Genomic DNA, 25641 nt, shown 5'->3' on the forward strand with positions numbered 1-25641 from the left:
GACCACCTTCCATGAGGATTTCTGAAGCTGTCAGTTGGAACTAAAGGTGAAATTCTTTTTTTCGTGTTACAAGTACTAAAGAGCAGGGTAAAAGGGGCCTTGGGATAATCTGAATTAATGCTTGAAATAGAGTCAGTATGGTGAAGACGTAGTCTATATAGATGGAGACAGTATGGTGAAGGCTTAGTCTGTATAGATGGAGACAGTATGGTGAAGGTGTAGTCTATATAGATGGAGACAGTATAGTGAAGACGTAGTCTATATAGATGGAGACAGTATAGTGAAGACGTAGTTTATATAGATGGAGACAGTATAGTGAAGGTGTAGTCTATATAGATGGAGACTAGTGAAGGCGTAGTCTATATAGATGGAGACAGTATGGTGAAGGTGTAGTCTATATAGATGGAGACAGTATAGTGAAGGTGTAGTCTATATAGATGGAGACTAGTGAAGACGTAGTCTATATAGATGGAGACAGTATAGTGAAGACGTAGTCTATATAGATGGAGACAGTATAGTGAAGGTGTAGTCTATATAGATGGAGACTAGTGAAGACGTAGTCTATATAGATGGAGACAGTATAGTGAAGACGGAGTCTATGTAGATGGAGACAGTATGGTGAAGGCGTAGTCTATACAGGAGACAGTATGGTGAAGGCGTAGTCTATACAGGAGACAGTATAGTGAAGGTGGTCTATATAGATGGAGACTAGTGAAGACGTAGTCTATATAGATGGAGACAGTATAGTGAAGGTGTAGTCTATATAGATGGAGACTAGTGAAGGCGTAGTCTATATAGATGGAGACTAGTGAAGACGTAGTCTATATAGATGGAGACAGTATAGTGAAGACGTAGTCTATGTAGATGGAGACAGTATGGTGAAGGCGTAGTCTATACAGGAGACAGTATGGTGAAGGCGTCAACACTAACATCGTTCCAGAACAAGATTTTTTTGAGAGGCGGATCGTCTGGAGGCTGGAGGCTCGGCTCGGTCTTGAGGTAGTCTGGCAGGACCTTCTCCCTGGTGAGGTCATGCTCCGTAGACGAGGTGGACTGTCCACTGACAATGACCTCCTCCCTCAGGGAACTCACAGGTGTTTCTTCGTCATTCGCCCAAAAGTTATTATCAAGTTTACTGGAAGAAAAAAAAATTTTGCTGCACATTCGGATGTTGGTTTGTTATGTATATATATATATATATATATATATATATATATATATATATATATATATATATATATATATATATATCATCCCTGGGGACAGGGAAGAAAGAATACTTGCCACGCATTCCCTGCGTGTCGTAGAAGGCGACTAAAAGGGGAGGGAGCGGGGGGCTGGAAACCCTTCCCTCTCGTTTTTAATTTTCCAAAAGAAGGAACAGAGAAGGGGGCCAAGTGAGGATATTCTCTCAAAGGCTCAGTCCTCTGATCTTAACGCTAACGCGGGAAATAGCGAATAGTATTATTATACATTTTCCACGGGGAAAATGAAACACGATAAGTTCCCTTTTCCCCGAGGACTCAGGAATATACTTGATCACGCGCAAAATTGTGATTCTTTCCAATATATATATATATATATATATATATATATATATATATATATATATATATATATATATATATATATATATGTGTGTGTGTGTGAAGAAATACTGGGCATTTCATTCACAGATTTTTTCAAGTCTTGGCAAGACTGTACCTATACTGGGTTAACAGACGGGACAACACAAGTGTAGAATTCCCCGTAACACACAAACAGTCACCACAAACCTACCTAGTGGTGTGGTGGTGGTGGTGGTGTAGAGGTGGAAGACGCCGTGTCTGGTGATACTTCCATAACAGAATCAAGGCCACAGATGCCGCCACAACAAACCTCACCTCCTGGTAACAGGTGAAGTAGTAGCGTCAAACAAGGAAGCGCCAGTAAGTGAATTATTCAAAACTAATGTTGGTAAGTAAACCTCAACGGACAAATATCAACAGAGGACCACGAACAGAAGCACTCCATCCAGTAAACATCAACAGACAAGAAAAAAAAAATAAAATCAGCAAGCGAACTTTGGTAGTTACGAACCAACAAGATAACCAGAAGGTAATTATCAATAGAAGAATTTCAGCAGACGACCATCAAGGTTTGAGTGTTAACCGCCAATCGAAAACTCTATGATATATTCAGGTGGTGAAAATAACCCTTCAAAGACCATATATATACACACTAGTTATACAAATTATGGTGATCTCTCATGCAGATGAAATGATATTAAAAGATAATTTACCAAAGTTCTGCTTTGGGAATGTGGCTAGTGGGCATCATGGTGAGAAAGGGGGGAGAGGAGTAGAGGGGAGGAGGAGGAGCTGTTTTGCGTCGATAAGTATAATTGATTGGTTGCGGACAGTCATACAATTATACATCACGTATGAGTAGGGAATATATTCGTGTCCAGACTCTAAAGCATCAGTGATTAATGTCCAAATGAGACGTTTATTAAGTTTGCGTAACACATTCGACTTTGTAGGGGGAAAATATGCTAAATGCACCTTAATACTTTCCTTGCATTTAATTGTTTAAAGCTTCGACTATTTCTGTCAGTGTGGTGTCAGATCGCATTGGGTGCGTGGTTACTCCTGGAACAAGATCGATTCAATAGTCTCTTAATAAAGAGCATCGAAAGCAAAGTATTGAGAGGACTAGTTTTTTTTTTTCGAAAATCACTCGAAAATCTGGAAAAATATGAAGGCTGTGTTCTTGCGTTCAAAATGGAAAGACATTAGATAAAGGTCACAATAATCAGACATTAATTTTCATAAACTGGGAGCAGGAACTTTTTTTTTTACATAAATCAATAAAAAAAAAATCTGGAGTTATACAACAAAGCTCCCAGTTCAGTCACATCAGTTCAGAATCGTATTCTGCATGTCACACGAATGGAAAAGTAAAATGGTACAGCAACAGTTTAGCTGAAGAATCTTTCAAATCTTGGGATGAGCTCCAGGAACTACCTTCCTTCTTTTATTTCTCTCTTTCTCTCCTCTGTCTTCTCAACACTGCACTCCCCAGAACTCCCTTCCCTCCACATCAACCCCTCTTGAATTCTTCAGCTCCTTAAAAAGCCTAAACTCTCTACTCAACAATCATGAAAAAAATATGCAAAATCTTCTTTAAATCGTTCACCTACATCATCCATTAAATCCTGCAACATACAGACAAGATTAAATCAAGAATAACATTCTGAATTCTTCGTCCATCTTCAGGTCCCCCTTAGATTAGCGACAAGAGGGAGCGAAAAAATACTTACCAGCAGATTTCAATATCTTTCCTCTCCATTGTGAGTTGTTCGTTTCTGACTTACCCTCTTCATTGCTGTGGCCACAGAACACTCTATCGCAAGGAAAGTTATAAGTAAGTACAAACTTCCTGGTCTCAGATGACATACTTTAGTCGCAACAATCATGGACAATGTAATGTGTACGTGTCTGTGAGTTGCTCGAATCTATGGTGATCGACTCGGTGGTGTGAACGTCACTAATACATCAAGAGATTACATGGACGTTCAACCCGCAGTTTATAATCACTGCCGTTTTCTTCCTTGGCATCATAACAAATGGTATACGTTTGCCTCCATGACATTCTTGTTCTCTCACACAAATTAGGTCGAGGATCGTCCCTTAGTTCTCAACTATCGTACCGTCGTGCTCAAGTTATCGTACCGTCGCACTCAAGGATCGTACCGTCGTGCTCAAGTATCGTACCGTCGTGCTCAAGTTATCGTACCGTCGCACTCAAGGATCGTACCATCGTGCTCAAGTATCGCAACGTCGCACTCGAGGATCGTACCATCGTGCTCAAGTATCGCACCGTCGCACTCGAGGATCGTACCGTCGTGCTCAAGTATCGCACCGTCGCATTCAAGGATCGTACCGTCGTGCTCAAGTATCGCACCGTCGCACTCTAGGATCGTACCGTCGTGCTCAAGTATCGCACCGTCGCACTCAAGGATCGTACGGTCGTGCTCAAAAATCATACAATACTCTAATAAAATAAGCGAAGTTTATCCATTTGAAGTTTGATATACGCTTCCTCGTTCGCTACGGTCACCTGGCAACTGAAGACGTAATGCACACACTAACGCTACTGTTCAGTCAGACTGATGTTCAAGGCAATTCTTTTCAATTATTAATGTGGACGCAAGAAACTATTAATGCCAACCACAAGACTTGAATTACTGAAGCTCCACCAGACTGACGCCCGAGTGTTGGGCATCGCAAGGAGCAAGTCAGTTATCGTACAGTACCACAAGCGAAGGTGATTTCCTTTATATCTTTCTTGTGTTGGACTTCGACTCGCTTCACTGGAGAAAAGGAACGTTCACTCTCGCTAATCTAAGAAGAAATGAATGAAATAAAAGTACACCCGAAAATGCAGAATTATACTGAGTGAATGCAGACGGCACGGTGTGTACGGTTCCCTGTCGTGAGATAAGTTGATAATGTGAGACACTTACCTGTGTGTCCACCTGTTTATCTGAGTCACATATAGAAACTCGTACAGTAAAATCTAACTTATATAATTTTTCGTACCTAAAAGAGTCGTCAATAGGGACATATGGAAATTCATCAACTTGGAATACTCATATTTGTTGCTTATCTAAAATTATAGAGAGAGATGTCCGTAGGTAATCGCTGAGGTGAATTATATATATATATATATATATATATATATATATATATATATATTTTTTTTTTTTTTTTTTGGCTTTGTCGCTGTCTCCCGCGTTTGCGAGGTAGCGCAAGGAAACAGACGAAAGAAATGGCCCAACCCACCCCCATACACATGTATATACATACGTCCACACACGCAAATATACATACCTACACAGCTTTCCATGGTTTACCCCAGACGCTTCACATTCCCTGATTCAATCCACTGACAGCACGTCAACCCCGGTATACCACATCGATCCAATTCACTCTATTCCTTGCCCTCCTTTCACCCTCCTGCATGTTCAGGCCCCGATCACACAAAATCTTTTTCACTCCATCTTTCCACCTCCAATTTGGTCTCCCACTTCTCCTCGTTCCCTTCACCTCCGACACATATATCCTCTTGGTCAATCTTTCCTCACTCATTCTCTCCATGTGCCCAAACCATTTCAAAACACCCTCTTCTGCTCTCTCAACCATGCTCTTTTTATTTCCACACATCTCTCTTACCCTTACGTTACTTACTCGATCAAACCACCTCACACCAAACATTGTCCTCAAACATCTCATTTCCAGCACATCCATCCTCTTGCACACAACTCTATCCATAGCCCACGCCTCGCAACCATACAACATTGTTGGAACCACTATTCCTTCAAACATACCCATTTTTGCTTTCCGAGATAATGTTCTCGACTTCCACACATTCTTCAAAGCTCCCAGGATTTTCGCCCCCTCCCCCACCCTATGATCCACTTCCGCTTCCATGGTTCCATCCGCTGCCAGATCCACTCCCAGATATCTAAAACACTTTACTTCCTCCAGTTTTTCTCCATTCAAACTTACCTCCCAATTGACTTGACCCTCAACCCTACTGTACCTAATAACCTTGCTCTTATTCACGTTTACTCTTAACTTTCTTCTTTCACATACTTTACCAAACTCAGTCACCAGCTTCTGCAGTTTCTCACATGAATCAGCCACCAGCACTGTATCATCAGTGAACAACAACTGACTCACTTCCCAAGCTCTCTCATCCCCAACAGACTTCATACTTGCCCCTCTTTCCAAAACTCTTGCATTTACCTCCCTAACAAGCCCATCCATAAACAAGATATATTTCTTTTTTTTTTTTTGTTTTATCGCTGTCTCCCGCGTTAGCAAGGTAGCGCAAGGGAACAGACGAAAGATTGGCCCAACCCGCCCACATACAAATGTATATACATACATGTCCACACACGCACAATATACATACCTATACATCTTAATGTACACATATATATACACACACAGACACATACATATATACACATGTACATAATTCATACTGTCTGCCTTTATTTGTTCCCATCGCCACCTCGCCACACATGGAATAACAACCCCCTCCCCCCTTATGTGTGCGAGGTAGCGCTAGGAAAAACACCAAAGGCCCCATTCGTTCACACTCAGTCTCTAGCTGTCATGTAATAATGCACCGAAACCACAGCTCCCTTTCCACATCCAGGCCCCACACACTTTGCATGGTTTACCCCAGACGCTTCAGATGCCCTGGTTCAATCCATTGACAACACGTTGACCCCGGTATACCACATCGTTCCAATTCACTCTATTCCTTGCACGCCCTTCACCCTCCTGCATGTTTAGGCCCCGATCACTCAAAATCTATTTCACTCCATCTTTCCACCTCCACTTTGGTCTCCCACTCCTCCTCGTTCCCTCCACCTCCGACACATATATCCTCTTGGTCAATCTTTCCCCACTCATTCTCTCCATGTGACCAAACCATTTCAAAACACCCTCTTCAGCTCTCTCAACCACACTCTTTTTATTGCCACACATCTCTCTCACCCTTACATTACTTACTCGATCAAACCACCTCACACCACACATTGTCCTCAAACATCTCATTTCCAGCACATCCACCCTCCTGCGCACAACTCTATCCATAGCCCACGCCTCGCAACCATATAACATTGTTGGAACCACTATTCCTTCAAACATACCCATTTTTGCTTTCCGAGATAATGTTCTCGACTTCCAAACATTCTTCAAGGCTCCCAGAATTTTCGTCCCCTCCCCCACCCTATGATCCACTTCCGCTTCCATGGTTCCATCCGCTGCCAGATCCACTCCCAGATATCTAAAACACTTCACTTCCTCCAGCTTTTCTCCATTTAAACTTACCCCCCCAATTGACTTGACCCTCAACCCTACTGTACCTAATAACCTTGCTCTTATTCACATTTACTCTTAACTTTCTTCTTTCACACACTTTACCAAACTCAGTCACCAGCTTCTGCAGTTTCTCACATGAATCAGCCACCAGCGCTGTATCATCAGCGAACAACAACTGACTCACTTCCCAAGCTCTCTCATCCCCAACAGGCTTCATACTTGCCCCTCTTTCCAAAACTCTTGCATTCACCTCCCTAACAACCCCATCCATAAACAAATTAAACAACCATGGAGACATCACACACCCCTGCCGCAAACCTACATTCACTGAGAACCAATCACTTTCCTCTCTTCCTACACGTACACATGCCTTACATCCTCGATAAAAACTTTTCACTGCTTCTAACAACTTGCCTCCCACACCATATATTCTTAATACCTTCCACAGAGCATCTCTATCAACTCTATCATATGCCTTCTCCAGATCCATAAATGCTACATACAAATCCATTTGCTTTTCTAAGTATTTCTCACATACATTCTTCAAAGCAAACACCTGATCCACACATCCTCTACCACTTCTGAAACCACACTGCTCTTCCCCAATCTGATGCTCTGTACATGCCTTCACCCTCTCAATCAATACCCTCCCATATAATTTACCAGGAATACTCAACAAACTTATACCTCTGTAATTTGAGCACTCACTCTTATCCCCTTTGCCTTTGTACAATGGCACTATGCACGCATTCCGCCAATCCTCAGGCACCTCGCCGTGAGTCATACATACATTAAATAACCTTACCAACCAGTCAACAATACAGTCACCCCCTTATTTAATAAATTCCACTGCAATACCATCCAAACCTGCTGCCTTGCCGGCTTTCATCTTCCGCAAAGCTTTTACTACCTCTTCTCTGTTTACCAAATCATTTTCCCTAACCCTCTCACTTTGCACACCACCTCGACCAAAACACCCTATATCTGCCACTCTATCATCAAACACATTCAACAAACCTTCAAAATACTCACTCCATCTCCTTCTCACATCACCACTACTTGTTATCACCTCCCCATTTGCGCCCTTCACTGAAGTTCCCATTTGCTCCCTTGTCTTACGCACTTTATTTACCTCCTTCCAGAACATCTTTTCATTCTCCCTAAAATTTAATGATACTCTCTCACCCCAACTATCATTTGCCCTTTTTTTTCACCTCTTGCACCTTTCTCTTGACCTCCTGTCTCTTTCTTTTATACGTCTCCCACTCAACTGCATTTTTTCCCTGCAAAAATCGTCCAAATGCCTCTCTCTTCTCTTTCACTAATATGTGTCGGAGGTGGAGGGAACGAGGAGAAGAGGGAGACCAAATTGGAGGTGGAAAGATGGAGTGAAAAAGATTTTGTGGGATCGGGGCCTGAACATGCAGGAGGGTGAAAGGAGGGCAAGGAATAGAGTGAATTGGAGCGATGTGGTATACCGGGGTTGACGTGCTGTCAGTGGATTGAATCGGGGCATGTGAAGCGTCTGGGGTAAACCATGGAAAGCTGTGTAGGTATGTATATTTGTGTGTGTGGACTTATGTATATACATGTGTATGGGGGTGGGTTGGGCCATTTCTTTCGTCTGTTTCCTTGCGCTACCTCGCAAACGCGGGAGACAGCGACAAAGCAAAAAAAAAAAAAAAAAAAAGAAATATATATATATGACTGGAGAGTGCCCTCACTTTGTCTCTCATATAAGGATACTCCTGCCATGACAGTCACTAATACTCACCCCATTATGCTCATGTCTTTCTCTTTGGATTGCTGCCGATGAAGAATAGATCTTTCAGTGTCATTTTGTGAGGTAAGCTTGAGATCTCAAGTTCATCGCACAAGTATAGCCACATCTCCACATCCCAGGTGGGATTCTACTATTCAGTTCCTGGTCAAGTCCTTATCTGAGGATGTCTTGTGTATTACAGTATATGAGAAAGGTTATTTTAAGCCAAATGAATTCCTTGGATGAACAGAGATAAAAATTCACCGAGTGTATGAGGAATCAAAGAGTGAGCCAGGTGCACAACCACAGCTTCACAAACTTACACTACAAGAAGTCAGATCTGGAGAAGTTATATTAAAAATTTCTCTTCAACTTTTTGATCGATGATAGTAGTGACTTTTTTTACATTTTATTCATAGAGCAAATGCAATATTCTAGATACTAAAGCATCTGTGACAAAAAGTTTTAAACTTGTATGGCTTTACAGTCTAGAGGCATGCATCACTATTTTCTTTTTACCTTTTGTAATTTGAAAAAGTGCAAATGAAGAATCAACTGTTACTTAATGTAAAGAAGCATATATAAAGCCTTGATATGTATGTAAAATTCATTTCATTACTAAGTGCTTTTATATTATTTATAAATTCTTCAGTGATGATATGTGTAAGATGTTGAATATATATATATATATATATATATATATATATATATATATATATATGTATATATTATCCCTGGGGATAGGGGAGAAAGAATACTTCCCACGTATTCCCTGCGTGTCGTAGAAGGCGACTAAAAGGGGAGGGAGCGGGTGGCTGGAAATCCTCCCCTTTCTTGTTTTTTTTTTAATTTTCCAAAAGAAGGAACAGCGAAGGGGGTCAGGTGAGGATATTCTCTCTAAGGCCCAGTTCTCTGTTCTTAACGCTACCTCGCTAACGTGGGAAATGGCAAATAGTATGAAAAAAAAAAAAAATATATATATACATATATATATATATATATACACATCCCTGGGGATAAGGGAGAAAGAATACTTCCCACGTATTCCCTGCATGTCGTAGAAGGCAACTAAACGGGGAGGGAGAAGGGGGCTGGAAATCCTCCCCTCTTGTTTTTTTTTAATTTTCCAAAAGAAGGAACAGAGAACGAGGCCAGGTGAGGATATTCCCTCATAGGCCCAGTCCTCTGTTCTTAACGCTACCTTGCTAACGCGGGAAATGGCGAATAATTTGAAAAAAAAAAAAAAAGCAGCAGGTTTGGATGGTATTGCAGTGGAATTTATTAAAAAAGGGGGTGACTGTATTGTTGACTGGTTGGTAAGGTTATTTAATGTATGTATGACTCATGGTGAGGTGCCTGAGGATTGGCGGAATGCGTGCATAGTGCCATTGTACAAAGGCAAGGGGATAAGAGTGAGTGCTCAAATTACAGAGGTATAAGTTTGTTGAGTATTCCTGGTAAATTATATGGGAGGGTATTGATTGAGAGGGTGAAGGCATGTACAGAGCATCAGATTGGGGAAGAGCAGTGTGGTTTCAGAAGTGGTAGAGGATGTGTGGATCAGGTGTTTGCTTTGAAGAATGTATGTGAGAAATACTTAGAAAAGCAAATGGATTTGTATGTAGCATTTATGGATCTGGAGAAGGCATATGATAGAGTTGATAGAGATGCTCTGTGGAAGGTATTAAGAATATATGGTGTGGGAGGCAAGTTGTTAGAAGCAGTGAAAAGTTTTTATCGAGGATGTAAGGCATGTGTACGTGTAGGAAGAGAGGAAAGTGATTGGTTCTCAGTGAATGTAAGTTTGCGGCAGGGGTGTGTGATGTCTCCATGGTTGTTTAATTTATTTATGGATGGGGTTGTTAGGGAGGTAAATGCAAGAGTTTTGGAAAGAGGGGCAAGTATGAAGTCTGTTGGGGATGAGAGAGCTTGGGAAGTGAGTCAGTTGTTGTTCGCTGATGATACAGCGCTGGTGGCTGATTCATGTGAGAAACTGCAGAAGCTGGTGACTGAGTTTGGTAAAGTGTGTGGAAGAAGAAAGTTAAGAGTAAATGTGAATAAGAGCAAGGTTATTAGGTACAGTAGGGTTGAGGGTCAAGTCAATTGGGAGGTGAGTTTGAATGGAGAAAAACTGGAGGAAGTGAAGTGTTTTAGATATCTGGGAGTGGATCTGGCAGCGGATGGAACCATGGAAGCGGAAGTGGATCATAGGGTGGGGGAGGGGGCGAAAATTCTGGGGGCCTTGAAGAATGTGTGCAAGTCGAGAACATTTTCTCGGAAAGCAAAAATGGGTATGTTTGAAGGAATAGTGGTTCCAACAATGTTGTATGGTTGCGAGGCGTGGGCTATGGATAGAGTTGTGCGCAGGAGGATGGATGTGCTGGAAATGAGATGTTTGAGGACAATGTGTGGTGTGAAGTGGTTTGATCGAGTGAGTAACGTAAGGGTAAGAGAGATGTGTGGAAATAAAAAGAGCGTTGTTGAGAGAGCAGAAGAGGGTGTTTTGAAGTGGTTTGGGCACATGGAGAGAATGAGTGAGGAAAGATTGACCAAGAGGATATATGTGTCGGAGGTGGAGGGAACGAGGAGAAGAGGGAGACCAAATTGGAGGTGGAAAGATGGAGTGAAAAAGATTTTGTGTGATCGGGGCCTGAACATGCAGGAGGGTGAAAGGAGGGCAAGAAATAGAGTGAATTGGAGCGATGTGGTATACCGGGGTTGACGTGCTGTCAGTGGATTGAATCAAGGCATGTGAAGCATCTGGGGTAAACCATGGAAAGCTGTGTAGGTATGTATATTTGCGTGTGTGGACGTATGTATATACATGTGTATGGGGGGGGGGTTGGGACCATTTCTTTCGTCTGTTTCCTTGCGCTACCTCGCAAACGCGGGAGACAGCGACAAAGTATAATAAAAAAATAAAAATATGATATATATATATATATATGTTTTCTTTTCTTTCTTTTAAACTATTCGCCATTTCCCGTGTTAGCGAGGTAGTGTTAAGAACAGAGGACTGGGCCTTTTTTGGAATATCCTCACCTGGCCCCCTCTGTTCCTTCTTTTGGAAAAAAAAAAAAAAATGAGAGGGGAGGATTTCCAGCCCCCCGCTCCCTCCCCTTTTAGTCGCCTTCTACGACACGCAGGGAATACGTGGGAAGTATTCTTAATCCCCTATCCCCAGGGATGTATATATATATATATTTTTTTTTTTTTTTGCTTTGTCGCTGTCTCCCGCGTTTGCGAGGCACCGCAAGGAAACAGACGAAAGAAATGGCCCAACCCATCCCCATACACATGTATATACATACGTCCACACACGCAAATATACATACCTACACAGCTTTCCATGGTTTACCCCAGACGCTTCACATGCCCTGATTCAATCCACTGACAGCACGTCAACCCCGGTATACCACATTGATCCAATTCACTCTATTCCTTGCCCTCCTTTCACCCTCCTGCATGTTCAGGCCCCGATCACACAAAATCTTTTTCACTCCATCTTTCCACCTCCAATTTGGTCTCCCACTTCTCCTTGTTCCCTCCACCTCCGACACATATATCCTCTTGGTCAATCTTTCCTCACTCATTCTCTCCATGTGCCCAAACCATTTCAAAACACCCTCTTCTGCTCTCTGAACCACGCTCTTTTTATTTCCACACATCTCTCTTACCCTTACGTTACTCGATCAAACCACCTCACACCACACATTGTCCTCAAACATCTCATTTCCAGCACATCCATCCTCCTGCGCACAACTCTATCCATAGCCCACGCCTCGCAACCATACAACATTGTTAGAACCACTATTCCTTCAAACATACCCATTTTTGCTTTCCGAGATAATGTCCTCGACTTCCACACATTCTTCAAGGCTCCCAGGATTTTCGCCCACTCCCCCACCCTATGATCCACTTCCACTTCCATGGTTCCATCCGCTGCCAGATCCACTCCCAGATATCTAAAACACTTTACTTCCTCCAGTTTTTCTCCATTCAAACTTACCTCCCAATTGACTTGACCCTCAACCCTACTGTACCTGAAGCATATGTTGTGTAAGTGAGAATGGGATGTTTTCTCTGATTTTGTTGTCAATCAGTTTTTCACAGAGTTTGGAGACTGAGGATAGTAATGATGCAGAGCTGTCATAGGAGGGGGAGTTAGGTGGTTTGTTGGGTTTTAGGGCTAGTATATCAGTGGCAACTTTCCAGATGTTTGGGAAATTAATGTGTAACCAGGAGTGGTCCAAGGTATCTCTTACTTATTCAGATTGCAAAACGGCTGAAGCATTTCATGTGAAACTTTGAATTGTTGCCTAGGGTATGTAGCATTTCAATTCTTTAAGGGTTTAATAGTATTGACTGTAACAGTGAGAATAAAAGAAGGGTGCACAGTTGATTTTAGATGGATTTTGTGTAGGTTTTACACATCTTTCCTGTTTTGTGATGAGGTTGGTTTGAAGCTAAAGCCCTTTAAACAAAAAACTTTCAACTGGGGCCATGCTGTACTGTTCAAAACAATTACTAAAGCATCGTAGACATATGGGATAAAGATAGTAACTGAGCAAACACAGAGCATCAGTTCAAATGATCTAACTGACAGCTCCTGCGAAATACAGGCATGCTTCCACACATCTATTTTTTACACATATGCTGGTGTTGATGGATAATTAGAACAAATCTATTCTTTGTAAGGTTTTAATGCAATTTATGTCATCTACTTTGCTACATATTTGAATTAAAGAGTTTGTATTTATAAAAAATAAAACAATGACATTCATTATCTTATAACATCTAATCTACTGTTCAGCAGCGAATAATACTGTATCTACAAAAAATCTGCTTGTTTTATACCTACATAAGAAATGGTAAACAAATGGTAATGCAGTAAAAAAACAACATATGCATATTCATTCTACATGGGTCAATCAACATGAAATAACCATTTGTTGGCCCATACAGAATTCCTTCATTTTGTAATTTCTTCTTGTCTTCTATGCTAAATCATTATATTCCTAAAATCAACAATAACAATTCCCTGCTTTCCTATCTCCAGAGTAACTAGTGCTGTAAGTTCACAACCAAAACAACAAAAATTCTTTTCAGCAGAATGATAACTGGGGTACGTTTTTATTGTACCATCTCATCTTTCCAAGTCATGATCTTATAGTTAATTTCACTTCAGGGTTACAGTGAAAAGCCACAATCTGGAGACAGTATCAATGAGAAAAAAAAATATCAAACAATAACAAAAGGTTTCATTTTCATTTCAGCAAAAAAAAATATTCCTGAAAGCTATTTGAATTTTGAAAAGTTTAACTCTTTATAAGAAAAACTGCTTCTGCTAGCTCATCTCTTCTCACATGGTCTCAACAAATATTTCACTTCGGAAAAACATTTATTTTCATCTCCATCCTTGATATAAAACACTGAACACTTAATCAGTAGGTCTAGGATTATCCTTATCAGACCAATTCTCAAAAAAACAACAAAAAAGCCACTTTATTGAAACAGAACAAGCAAAGATATATAATACATGTTTTGCCTTACCTACAACTCTCCAGAATTTTTTTCATTACCAAGTAGTCTTTAAAAAGGGGACTGTTCAGTTTGCCCATCACATATATGATTTCTAAACGAATAGTCAACATCACTGTCCGACTGCAAAATATTTACCTTTTAACATTATCTTCCTTTAATACTTAACAATACTTGTCATGGATGCCAATGTACTATGTTTTCTTAATCCTTCATCTTAAACTCCATTACACTTGATATGCATATGTATATACATCAAAACATCAGCACTGCTGGACTCTACTTGCTTGTTACAAGGGTAGTGAGCAGTAACCTTCAGTAAAGTTGTATTATCATCAATGGATGTAAAGGAGTACAATCTCATCAAAAAACTTCTCACTACAAAGGAGTCCATAATTTCTCTGCTATTGACTGTAGTGCAGCCTTGAAGCTGCTAGTGCCCCATAAAAGGGTTCTAGAAATATTTTTTCATACGATTCGCCATTTCCCGCATTTGCGAGGTAGCATTAAGAACAGAGGACTGGGCCTTAGAGATATATAATCAGTTAAAAATTATCAAAACATCTTACCCTGCATTTCCTTGTCCATAAATAATACCCTGTAATGACCAAAGACATTACAAAGTATTTCACAGTGTTTTAGTGAAAAAAAGACATACTACATAAAAAATACAAAAATATCAACATTATTATGAATGTCTTCACGTCATTAAAATTATGCAAATGAATTAATCAATGGCACAGGTAATAAAATATAAAACAAATGTTTGTAACTATTGTACATACACAAAGAGAGCAAACCAAAACATGTAAATAAGCAACAGCATTATAAGTTAACTTGTAAATAAAGCAGCAAGTTCAAGGTGAGGTAATGACTGGTCTTAGGGGTCTAAACTCAGACCACAACCTTGGTTGAGTAATGCTGCATATCTTTAAGACTGGGGCTATAGGTTATGAGGATGGAAATTACTATATCTATTATACATATCACATTTTAAGAGATTATGCATTCAGAGCATCTGAAGTATTAAGGAAAAAGCTATCCTTCACACTTATAATTTACCAGCAGCCTTGTTATGATGGAGTACTTTATAAAAATACTTTAACATTACAGTTCTTGAAGTTCACTCAAAATCCCAAGGGAAAAATCCTTACACCAGCTTAATGTCATCACATTATCATGAAGTTTTTCGATATCTAAAACTACTGAACACACAACTTATCAACTTACATTACGGTTTTGAGCGATGACACGTCCAAACTTGTACAGTGATTTCATTAAAGATAATGGGAAATGATGAGTGATATAGATCTGTGCAGCAGTGGCTCCATCGTTAGTATGGCATCTTTCAGGAATAATCTCTTCATAGAAATTGTAGTCAATCCCTCTCCTGTAGCTTTCACTATTCTTTTACCTACTGAAAATTAAAAGAAATTTCTCTCAGTTTCCAAATATAAATATGAAAGTTTTTGATGCTTATCATCCTGGCAGATTTCAAATAATGATTTAAATTCATCCCTTGTTCATGAGTAATAAATAATACAAATTGCCCTATAAACTATGTGATACAACAGGATGGGAGGATTTCCAGCTCCTACCCCTCTCAGCCAATTACAATATGCAGGTGATAAATTCTTTTTCCCCTCTTTCTTTGGATATATTTCAATACTTTAATCTATATAAGAGCACAAAAAAACTCCAATCAACTAGCTAGAAAAGTAAACCGTATGGAATCTTTAATCTATTCACTTGTGTGACAGAAGCTGGATACCTGATTTGCTCAGTTGATGTTATTTCTTATCTCTGAAAAAATATATTGTGAATGTGAATGCCATAAGAAAAAAAAATGTACAGCTTATAACAAACGAGAAAGGGCAAAATAAAGGATCACAGTAATGTTTCATATGAAAGCTACTCGATCACTGTAGTACACTTCAAATGTCAACACACCCTCGCATCTTTAATACAATGAAAACGTTCGTGATAATTTGTGATGCTGTTTTTGGTTGTAAGAAAATAAAAAAGACATAGGTTATTTGGAGTGTGAATTCAAATGGAAAGAACTCGGTGGAAGTGGACTGTTATAGATACCTGGAAGTGGATATGGCAGTGAGCTATATAGGGTGGGTGACAGGGAAAAGGTCTTGGGCACATTGAAAAATGTGTGGAAAGAGAGGTCACTGTCTTTGAGGCAAGATGGTTGTGTTTTATGATATAGTAGTCCTGTTGGTGCTGTATGGATGTTGAAGTATGGGCCTTAGACAAAAATGTAAAGAAGAGGTTGGATGTGTTGAAAATTAAATGTTTTGAGGACAATATGTCATGTGATGGGGGCTGATTGATTAAGAAATGTTAAGACACAGGTGTGGTTGTAAGATGAGTATGTATGAGAGAATGAAGTTGTGCTGAAATGGGTTGGACAATGAACAGGATCAGTAAGAAAAGAATGGCTAAGAGGATATACATGTCAGAAGTGCATGGAACATAGAATTAGGAGAAACCAGAGAGGAGGAGGAAGGATGAGGAGAAAGATGTTTTTGAAATTTGCAGCCTAAGGATGAAGGATAGGGTGAGGCATGCAAGGTTTAGAATGAAGTGGAGCAAGGTGGTATACAGGGGACGATGTGCTATCAATTGGCTGAAGCAGGGCATAAGGTGGTTGGGGGAAACCATGGAAAGGTCTGTGGGTCCTGGATGTGGATAGGGGGATCTGGTTTCTGTCCCATGTACATGACAGCTACAGGATAGATGTCAGTGAATGAGGCCATTTCTTCATCTATTCCTGGTGCTATGTTGCTAATGTGGAAAATTGGGCACCTGGCTAAGGTTAGGGGTATATAAATATATAGTGTTAATGGGATGTCCTTGGTAAGGGTATTCTCTCGTCTGTGCCATTCAGCTGCCATCAATAAAAGAATTACAAATATGTAAAAGGAAAAACTCTTCTTCATATTCTTTCTATTCTATATTACTGATGTCCATTCCTTCTGGGAACTCCGAACAAGGGGATGGCCAAGGCAAAAAATAAGTCTCCACTTATCCCTTTCTTCAAATGCCTCCCTTGGATACACCATTCTTACATGCATTTGTTCATGTTTGTTCTGTAATTTTGTATACATCAATAAATATTCTAACAACTTTACTATTACAAAAGATCATATTAAGTTCTACCACCAGATGGAAATCTTTATGATGGCTATCAATATGTGATATATTGGTCTAAGACCTTTTCCAAATCTATTTGTTCATAAATGAATTCTCTATGATACATACAACCCAAATAGTAAATATCATAACTTCATAATCATGAAGTAAATATGTTGAGATAAAAGCTAACACCAGTGTGGAAATCTTTATGATTATCATAACTTCGTGACACAATTCTTGGTTTTAGGTCTTTTTTCTACAAGCATATTATCATAATAGTTTGCCCTATAAGTATTTATCAAGTAGTAAATCTCTTACTGTAACAACATAATCATTATAAAGTGATTGTGTATATAAATTTTTTTTCATGCTTGATTGCCTTTTCTCACATTAATGAGGTAGCACTAGGAACTGATGAAGAAAGGCTGCATCTGCTCACATCCATTCTTTAGCTGTCATGTGTAGTAAACCAAAACCACAGCTCCCTATCCACATCCAGGCCCCACAGACCTTTCCATGGTTTACCCCGAGTAGACTGCAAACCTGCCCCTCTCTTCAAGACTCCCATCTACCTCCCTCACCATCCTGTCTATAAACAAATCAAACCACAATAATGACATCACTCACTCCTGACACTGGGCAACCTTCACTTAGAACCATTCACTCTCTCTCTACTTGTACAAATGCCTTACACCCTCGACACAAACTTCTCACTGCTTCTAGCAGCTTTCCTCACACACTGTATATTCTTATGACCTTCCACAAGGAATCTCTATCAACTCTTATCATATACCTTCTCCAGATCCATAAATGCCACACACAATTCCATCTGTTTCTCCAAGTATTTCTCACATATGTAATATGTAGTATTCATATCATATGATGGAGTGAAAGATTCTGAGTTTTCAGTGCATGAACATGAAGAAAAGTGAACGGCATGTGAAAGATAGAGAAAAATGCAGAGATTTGGTGTACTAAAGTCGACATGTTGTCAATGGAGTGAACCAAGGAACGTGAAGCAGTCATGTGAAACCAAAGAAAAGGTATATATGGCCTGGATGTGGATAAGGAGCTTTGGTTTCTGCGGATTATACATGACTGCTAGAGATTGGATGTGAGCAAACAAGGTCCTTTCTGCACCCATTCCCAATGCTACCTCATTAGTGTGGGAAAGGACGAACAATTGTGAAAACATTATTATGTACTATATAATATATACTGACAGAGGTAGCATCAGACTAAGCCTGCTTAAGGTTAAACAGCGAATGAAAAGTCACTTATGATGAGGGTGAATCTACATCAACTGATGAAACAGAATTTAGTTTCATCAGAAAACTTGATTCAAAGGAGTCCATTCTGTCCTTGCTACTGAATGTACTACAAGCATAAAGTTACAGAAGACCCTGGGTAAAGGGTCTAGGTTTAGCAGTACAGAAAGACAGGTTAGTTGGGGGTGTAAGTTTGAATGGAGAAAGCCTGGAGCAAATGTGGTATTTCAGATACCTGGGAGTGGACATAGCAGTGAATGGGAAAATGGAAGCAGTAAGTCATTGGGTGGGTGAGGGGGTCAAAGGTTCTGGGAATGATGAGGAATATGTGGAAAGAGAGGTTGCTATGTGGTAGGACAAAAATGGGTATATTTCAAGAAACTGCAGAGTAGTTCCAATGATGTTGTATGGATGCAAGGCATGGGTTATAGAAAAAAATGTATGGAAAAGGGTGAACATTTTGGAAATAATAAATTTGAGGTTATGTGGTGTGAGGATGGTTAACTGAGTAATAAAAGGGTAAGAGAGAGGTGTGATAATAAGATTAAGGTTGAGAGAGCTGATGAGGGTGTGCTGAAATGGTTTTGACAAAGAGAAAGAATGAGTAGTAGAGATTTACAAAAACAATAAATATGTCAAATGGAGACAAGGAGGACAGGGAGATCAAATTGGAAATGGAAGGATGGAGTGAAGATGATTTTGAGTGGTCAAGGCCAGAACATGCACGTAAATGAAAAGTATGTGCACGGAAAAGAGTGAATTGGAGCACTGTGGTATTCCAGGGAAGATGTGTTCTCAGTGAACCGGACTAGGACACATGTCGCAGACAGGAAAAACCATAATAAGGTTGATAGGGCCTGGTTTTGGATAGGGAAATGTGGTTTCAGTGCAATACACATGACGGCTAGAGAATGGATGAGTGCAAATGAGGCCTTTTCTTTGTTGCTAGTGCTACCTTGCTAAGGTGGGAAATGGTGAACAACTCTGAAAGAAAAATAAGTTGAGAATCCCCCAACCATAAATGGTATTCTCTATGTACTGCACAGGATTGAAAACAAAATTCAAGAGATAATTGCATATGTGGTGCAGAGTGATAAGTGGGAACCCATGGTGTGTGTTCATAAGTGTAATCACCTGTTACATAATTTTACAGTACAAGCAGGAGTTCTACACTCATGGGGTCCCATCCCTAAACTTTTTACCATCATACATCTTAAATTTCTATGCACTGTTTGCATTCAAAATATCATTACTTGGTTTATTCCATTTATTCAACACGGTTCTTATATACGTACTTAACAACTTTTGTAACGTATCTCTTCCTTGGTTTCCTGCTATGACATGTTGTTGATTTAATTTTGCTTATTTCAAAGAAATGGTCAATTTTGACAGTCTCATTAAAAATTTGAAAATCATAATCAAGGTTTCTATTTTTCTTCTGTCTTCCTGGGTGGATAAATTCATAGCTGCTAACCTTTATCTTAAACTGAGTTCCCTTGATTCAAGTACCCAACTTAGTTATCTTCCGTTAGAATTTGCCATCAGATCTATGGGTGTACTATATACGAAAAGTTACCTTTACCAAGGCTTTAAATTTGCCCATTTTAGATGAGAGAAGAGTGAAGGGTGACCTAATGACAAACTGTAAGTTTTTAAAAAGACTGATGACATGGACAGTGAATAGTTCCTCATGATATATAAGGATAGAGCATCCAGACAACAAAACATGAAATTAAGCAAGAAACTTGTCAAAAAAATTTAAAAAGTACTTTTATAGCATAAGAATGGTGGATGAATGGAATAGAATGACTTGAGGATATGGTTAATGTAGGCAGCAAACATAAATCTAAGTTGTGTGAATGTAGAAGAGTGTTCAAGAGATGGGGTTCCTTGATTGTAAGTCTCCCTCCCTAAAAAGTAAAATAGGTAATTACAATGGTTAATTACTAGTAGCTGAATGACAGTAGTCTCATTGAGGAGCCTCTCACTCCAAAAGAGTCTATCATGTCCTTGCTCTTGCTGGACTGTAGCCTTGATTGCCATTACCTGCATTAGCAAGGTAGTGCCAGGAACTGACAAAGAAAGGCTGCATTTGCTCATATCCATTCATCAGATGTCATATGCATTGCAATGAAACTATGATACTACTTCTACTAATAATAATAATAACAGTAATATACAGAGGAGGCTGAGTGTGTTGGAAATGAGATGTTTGATAACAGTATGTGGTGTGAGGGGGTTTGAACGAGTAAGTAATGAAAGGGTAGAGAGCGATGTGGTAATGAAAAGTGTTTTATTGGGAGCTGAAGAGGGTGTGCTGAAATGGTTTGGACATATGGAGAAAACGAATGAGGAAAGGTTGACAGAGAATACATGCGACACAAGTGGAGGAACAAGGAAAATGGGGAGACCAAATTGGAAATAGAAGGATGGAGTGGATGATACTTTGAGCAATCAGGATCTGAACATGTAGGAGGATGAAAAGTGTGCATGGGATAGAGTGAATTGGAATGATGTGATGGATTGGGGTCAATGCGCTGAACTGAGGCATGTGAAGTGTCAGGGTAAACTATGCAAAAGTCTGTGGGGCCTGGTTGTGGATAGGGAGCTGTGGTTTCATTACATTACACGTGACAGCAAGAGAATGGATGTGAGCAGATGTAGCCTTTATATTGTCTGTTCCTGGCACTACCTTACTAATGCAGGAAATAATGATCAAGAATAGAAAAAAAAAAAAAAAAATGGAAAGCACTGGCCCTAGCTATAAAAGAATCTAGATTGACAACTATGGTCTCCATAGGAGAAAGAAGGGTGGAAGACCACAACTTCAACAGGGCTGAAAGGGAGAGTTTAGAATTTTAGATGCATGTCAAAAATGCATCAAATAGAAAATTGCTGGTGCATCTAACCACATTAATTGAGCAAGCTCCTTGATATGAAAACCATATTCAATCAAAAATGTCTTGTTTGAAAGCATGCTAAACAAGAGTTACCTGTACATAGATAAGAAAATTTTCAATAAACTATCAAAGTAAAATAAAATATGCATGCATTTCAAGTTTGACTATTTTACTTGAAGGAACATATCATTATTATTATGATTTTGTTATTATTATTATCATTGTTATTATATGATGATTAGCTCCAGGTGAGGGGTGGGTCTGCAGCAGGGGATATGGGATGTCACCATTAATCTGTTTACGGATATGTTGATGGAGAAGGTAAATGTGGAGGTCCTGGAGAAAGGGGCAGGTCTTATAGTCCTTTTGGGGAGTAGGGGGTCCTGGGAATTAAGTCTATTACTGTTTGCTAATGATACAGCTCTAGTAGCAGATTTGAGTGAGAAACTGCACAATCTGTTTTCTGAGTTCGGAAAATATGAAAAAGGAGAAATTTTGAGTAAATGCAAATAAAAGCAAGGTTACTATGTTTAGCAGTAAAGAGAGACATGTTTAATTATAGTATGAGTTTGAATGAAGAGCACCTGGAGGAAGTAAACTGTTTTAGATACCTGGGAGTGGATATGCAGCAAATGGAACTATTGGAGCTGAAGTGATTCATTGGGTGGATGAGGAACCAAAAGATCCTGGATGCATTGAAGAGTACAAAAGAGAAGTCACAGTTTGTGAGGGGAGATGTGGGATATTTGATGGTATAGTAATCCTGATGGTGTTGCATGTATGTGAGGCATAGACCCCAGATAGAATCGTACAGAAGATTGTTATATGTTTGGAAACGATATATGGTGTGAGGAGAGCTGGTCAAACAACAGATGAGAGGGTTAAAAATCAGTGTGGTTGTATGAGAAATATGTATGGGAGAGCTAAAGTGGGTCTGTTGAAATTATTTGGATATAAAGAGGATCTGGAGAAGGCATATGATAGAGTTGATAGAGATGCTCTGTGGAAGGTATTAAGAATATATGGTGTGGGTGGCAAGTTGTTAGAAGCAGTGAAAAGTTTTTATCGAGGATGTAAGGCATGTGTACGTGTAGGAAGGGAGGAAAGTGATTGGTTCTCAGTGAATGTAGGTTTGCGGCAGGGGTGTGTGATGTCTCCATGGTTGTTTAATTTGTTTATGGATGGGGTTGTTAGGGAGGTGAATGCAAGAGTTTTGGAAAGAGGGGCAAGAATGAAGTCTGTTGTGGATGAGAGAGCTTGGGAAGTGAGTCAGTTGTTGTTCGCTGATGATACAGCGCTGGTGGCTGATTCATGTGAGAAGCTGCAGAAGCTGGTGACTGAGTTTGGTAAAGTGTGTGAAAGAAGAAAGTTAAGAGTAAATGTGAATAAGAGCAAGGTTATTAGGTACAGTAGGGTTGAGGGTCCAGTCAATTGGGAGGTAAGTTTGAATGGAGAAAAACTGGAGGAAGTAAAGTGTTTTAGATATCTGGGAGTGGATCTGGCAGCGGATGGAACCATGGAAGCAGAAGTGAATCATAGGGTGGGGGAGGGGGCAAAAATCCTGGGAGCCTTGAAGAATGTCTGGAAGTCGAGAACATTATCTCGGAAAGCAAAAATGGGTATGTTTGAAGGAATAGTGGTTCCTACAATGTTGTATGGTTGCGAGGCGTGGGCTATGGATAGAGTTATGCGAAGGAGGGTGGATGTGCTGGAAATGAGATGTTTGAGGACAATGGAAATGAGATGTTTGAGGACAATGTGTGGTGTGAGGTGGTTTGATCGAGTAAGTAATGTAAGGGTAAGAGAGATGTGTGGAAATAAAAAGAGCATGGTTGAAAGAGCAGAAGAGGGTGTTTTGAAATGGTTTGGGCACATGGAGAGAATGAGTGAGGAAAGATTGACCAAGAGGATATGTGTGTCGGAGGTGGAGGGAACGAGGAGAAGTGGGAGACCAAATTGGAGGTGGAAAGATGGAGTGAAAAAGATTTTGAGTGATCGGGGCCTGAACATGCAGGAGGGTGAAAGGCAGGCAAGGAATAGAGTATATTGGATCGATGTGGTATACCGGGGTTGACGTGCTGTCAGTGGATTGAATCAGGGCATGTGAAGCATCTGGGGTAAACCATGGAAAGCTGTGTGGGGCCTGGATGTGGAAAGGGAGCTGTGGTTTCGGGCATTATTGCATGACAGCTAGAGACTGAGTGTGAACGAATGAGGCCTTTGTTGTCTTTTCCTAGCGCTACCCCGCACACATGAGGGGGGAGGGGGATGGTATTCCATGTGTGGTGAGGTGGCGATGGGAATGAATAAAGGCAGACAGTGTGAATTGTGTGCATGGGTATATATGTATGTGTCTGTGTGTGTATATATATATGTGTACATTGTGATGTATAGGTATGTATATTTGCGTGTGTGGACGTGTGTGTATATACATGTGTATGGGGGTGGGTTGGGCCATTTCTTTTGTCTGTTTCCTTGCGCTACCTCGCAAACGCGGGAGACAGCGACAAAACAAAATAAATAAATAGATAATAAAGAGGGGATGACTAAGTGTAAGAAACAAAAAAGGGAAACAGAGGATGGAGCAAAAGATGCTTCGAGACTTCAGGGCCATAATGTGCAGGTGAATGTAAGGCATGCATGGAACACACTGAATTGGAGCAATATGGTATACAGGAGATGTGCTGTCAATGGGCCGAACCAAGACATATGAAGTGGTCAGGAGAAATCATGGAAAGGTATGTAAGGCTTGGTTGTGGATAGGGGGCTTTGGTTTGGTGCATTTTACGTGACCACTTGAGGGTGGATGTGAGGATATGGGTCCCTTCTTCATATGTTCCTGGCACTAATGCAGTAGATGGTAAACAAATACGATTCTTATTCTTTTAAGTTGATCGCCATTTTCTGTGTTTGTGAGGTAGTGCTAGTAACAGATGAAGAAAGGCCACATTTGCTCACATCCATTCTCTAGCTGTCATGTGTGATACACCAAAACCACAGCTTCCTATTCATAACCAGGCCTCACTGACCTTTCCATGTTTACCCTAATGCTTCACATACACTGGTTCAGTCCATTGACAGCATGTTGACCCCTGCATATAACATCATTCCAATTCACCCTCCTACATGTTCAGGTCCCAACTGCTCAAACTATTATTCACTCCATCCTTCCATTTCCAATTTGGTTTCCCTGTTCTCCTTGTTCTCTCCACTTCTGACACATATATCATCTCTGTCAACCTTTCTTCACTCATTCTCTCCATATGTCCAAACTATTTCAGCTTTCCCTCTTTTGCTCTCTCAACCACACTCATTTCATTACTTGATCAAACCACCTCAAACAGCATATGATCCTCAAACATTTCACTTTCAACACATCCACCCTCCTCTGCACAACCCTATCTACAGCCCATGCCTCACAAGCACATAATATTGTTGGGGCTACTATTCCTTCAAACATACCCATTTTTGCCCTTCCACACAATGCTCTTTTTTCCATACATTCTTCAGTGCTTTTGGGACCTTCACCCCTTCCCTCACCCTGTGACTCACTTCTGCTTCCATTATTCCATTTCGCTGCTATATCCACTACCAAATATCTAAATTTTCACTTCATTTCCTCCAGTTTTTAATCAAACTCACATCCCAACTAACTTGTCCCTTAACCCTCGTTTTTATACAACAACTGTGCTTTCAGCAACAATACAAAAATCAAGGTTTTATGCAAAACTTTGTTTTTCTTTCGTACTTGTTTGCCATTTCCCACCTTAGCGAGTTCGTGCCAGGAACAGCTGAAGAAAGGCCTCATTTGCACACATCCATTTCCTAGCTGTAACTGCATAATGCATTGAAAGCACTGATCTTTCCATGGTTTCTTCTAGCTGCTTCATACGCTGTCTACCAACAGCACATCACCTCAATTTACACCACATCACTCCAGTTCACACCATCCCATGCATGCTTTCCACCATCCTCTGTGTTCTGGCCCACAGGACTTAAAATCTTTTTCACTCCATCCCTCTCCATCTCCAGTATGGTCTCCCCCTTCTTATCCTCTCCACTTCTGAAGCACACATTCTCTTTGTTAACCTCTTCTCACTCATTCTCTCATGAAGGCCAAACCATTGGACATACTTTCTTCA

General features: G+C 40.2%; 1 protein-coding gene across 4 annotated transcripts in view; it reads right to left on the reverse strand.

Annotated features, from left to right (window-relative positions):
* Positions 1 to 13330: 13330 nt before the first annotated feature.
* LOC139758393 (uncharacterized) overlaps positions 13331 to 25641 on the reverse strand; it is a 120367-nt gene continuing 108056 nt past the window's right edge. For 3 of the 4 annotated variants that reach the window (XM_071679777.1, XM_071679749.1, XM_071679768.1), the window contains one exon: positions 13331 to 15601. The gene's annotated coding sequence lies outside the window, so the exon portion shown is untranslated. The remainder of the gene's footprint in view (positions 15602 to 25641) is intronic. The other variant, XM_071679758.1, reaches the window with a different exon arrangement.

The sequence above is a fragment of the Panulirus ornatus genome, chromosome 2 (assembly GCF_036320965.1).
Source record: "Panulirus ornatus isolate Po-2019 chromosome 2, ASM3632096v1, whole genome shotgun sequence".
NCBI lineage: Eukaryota > Metazoa > Arthropoda > Malacostraca > Decapoda > Palinuridae > Panulirus > Panulirus ornatus.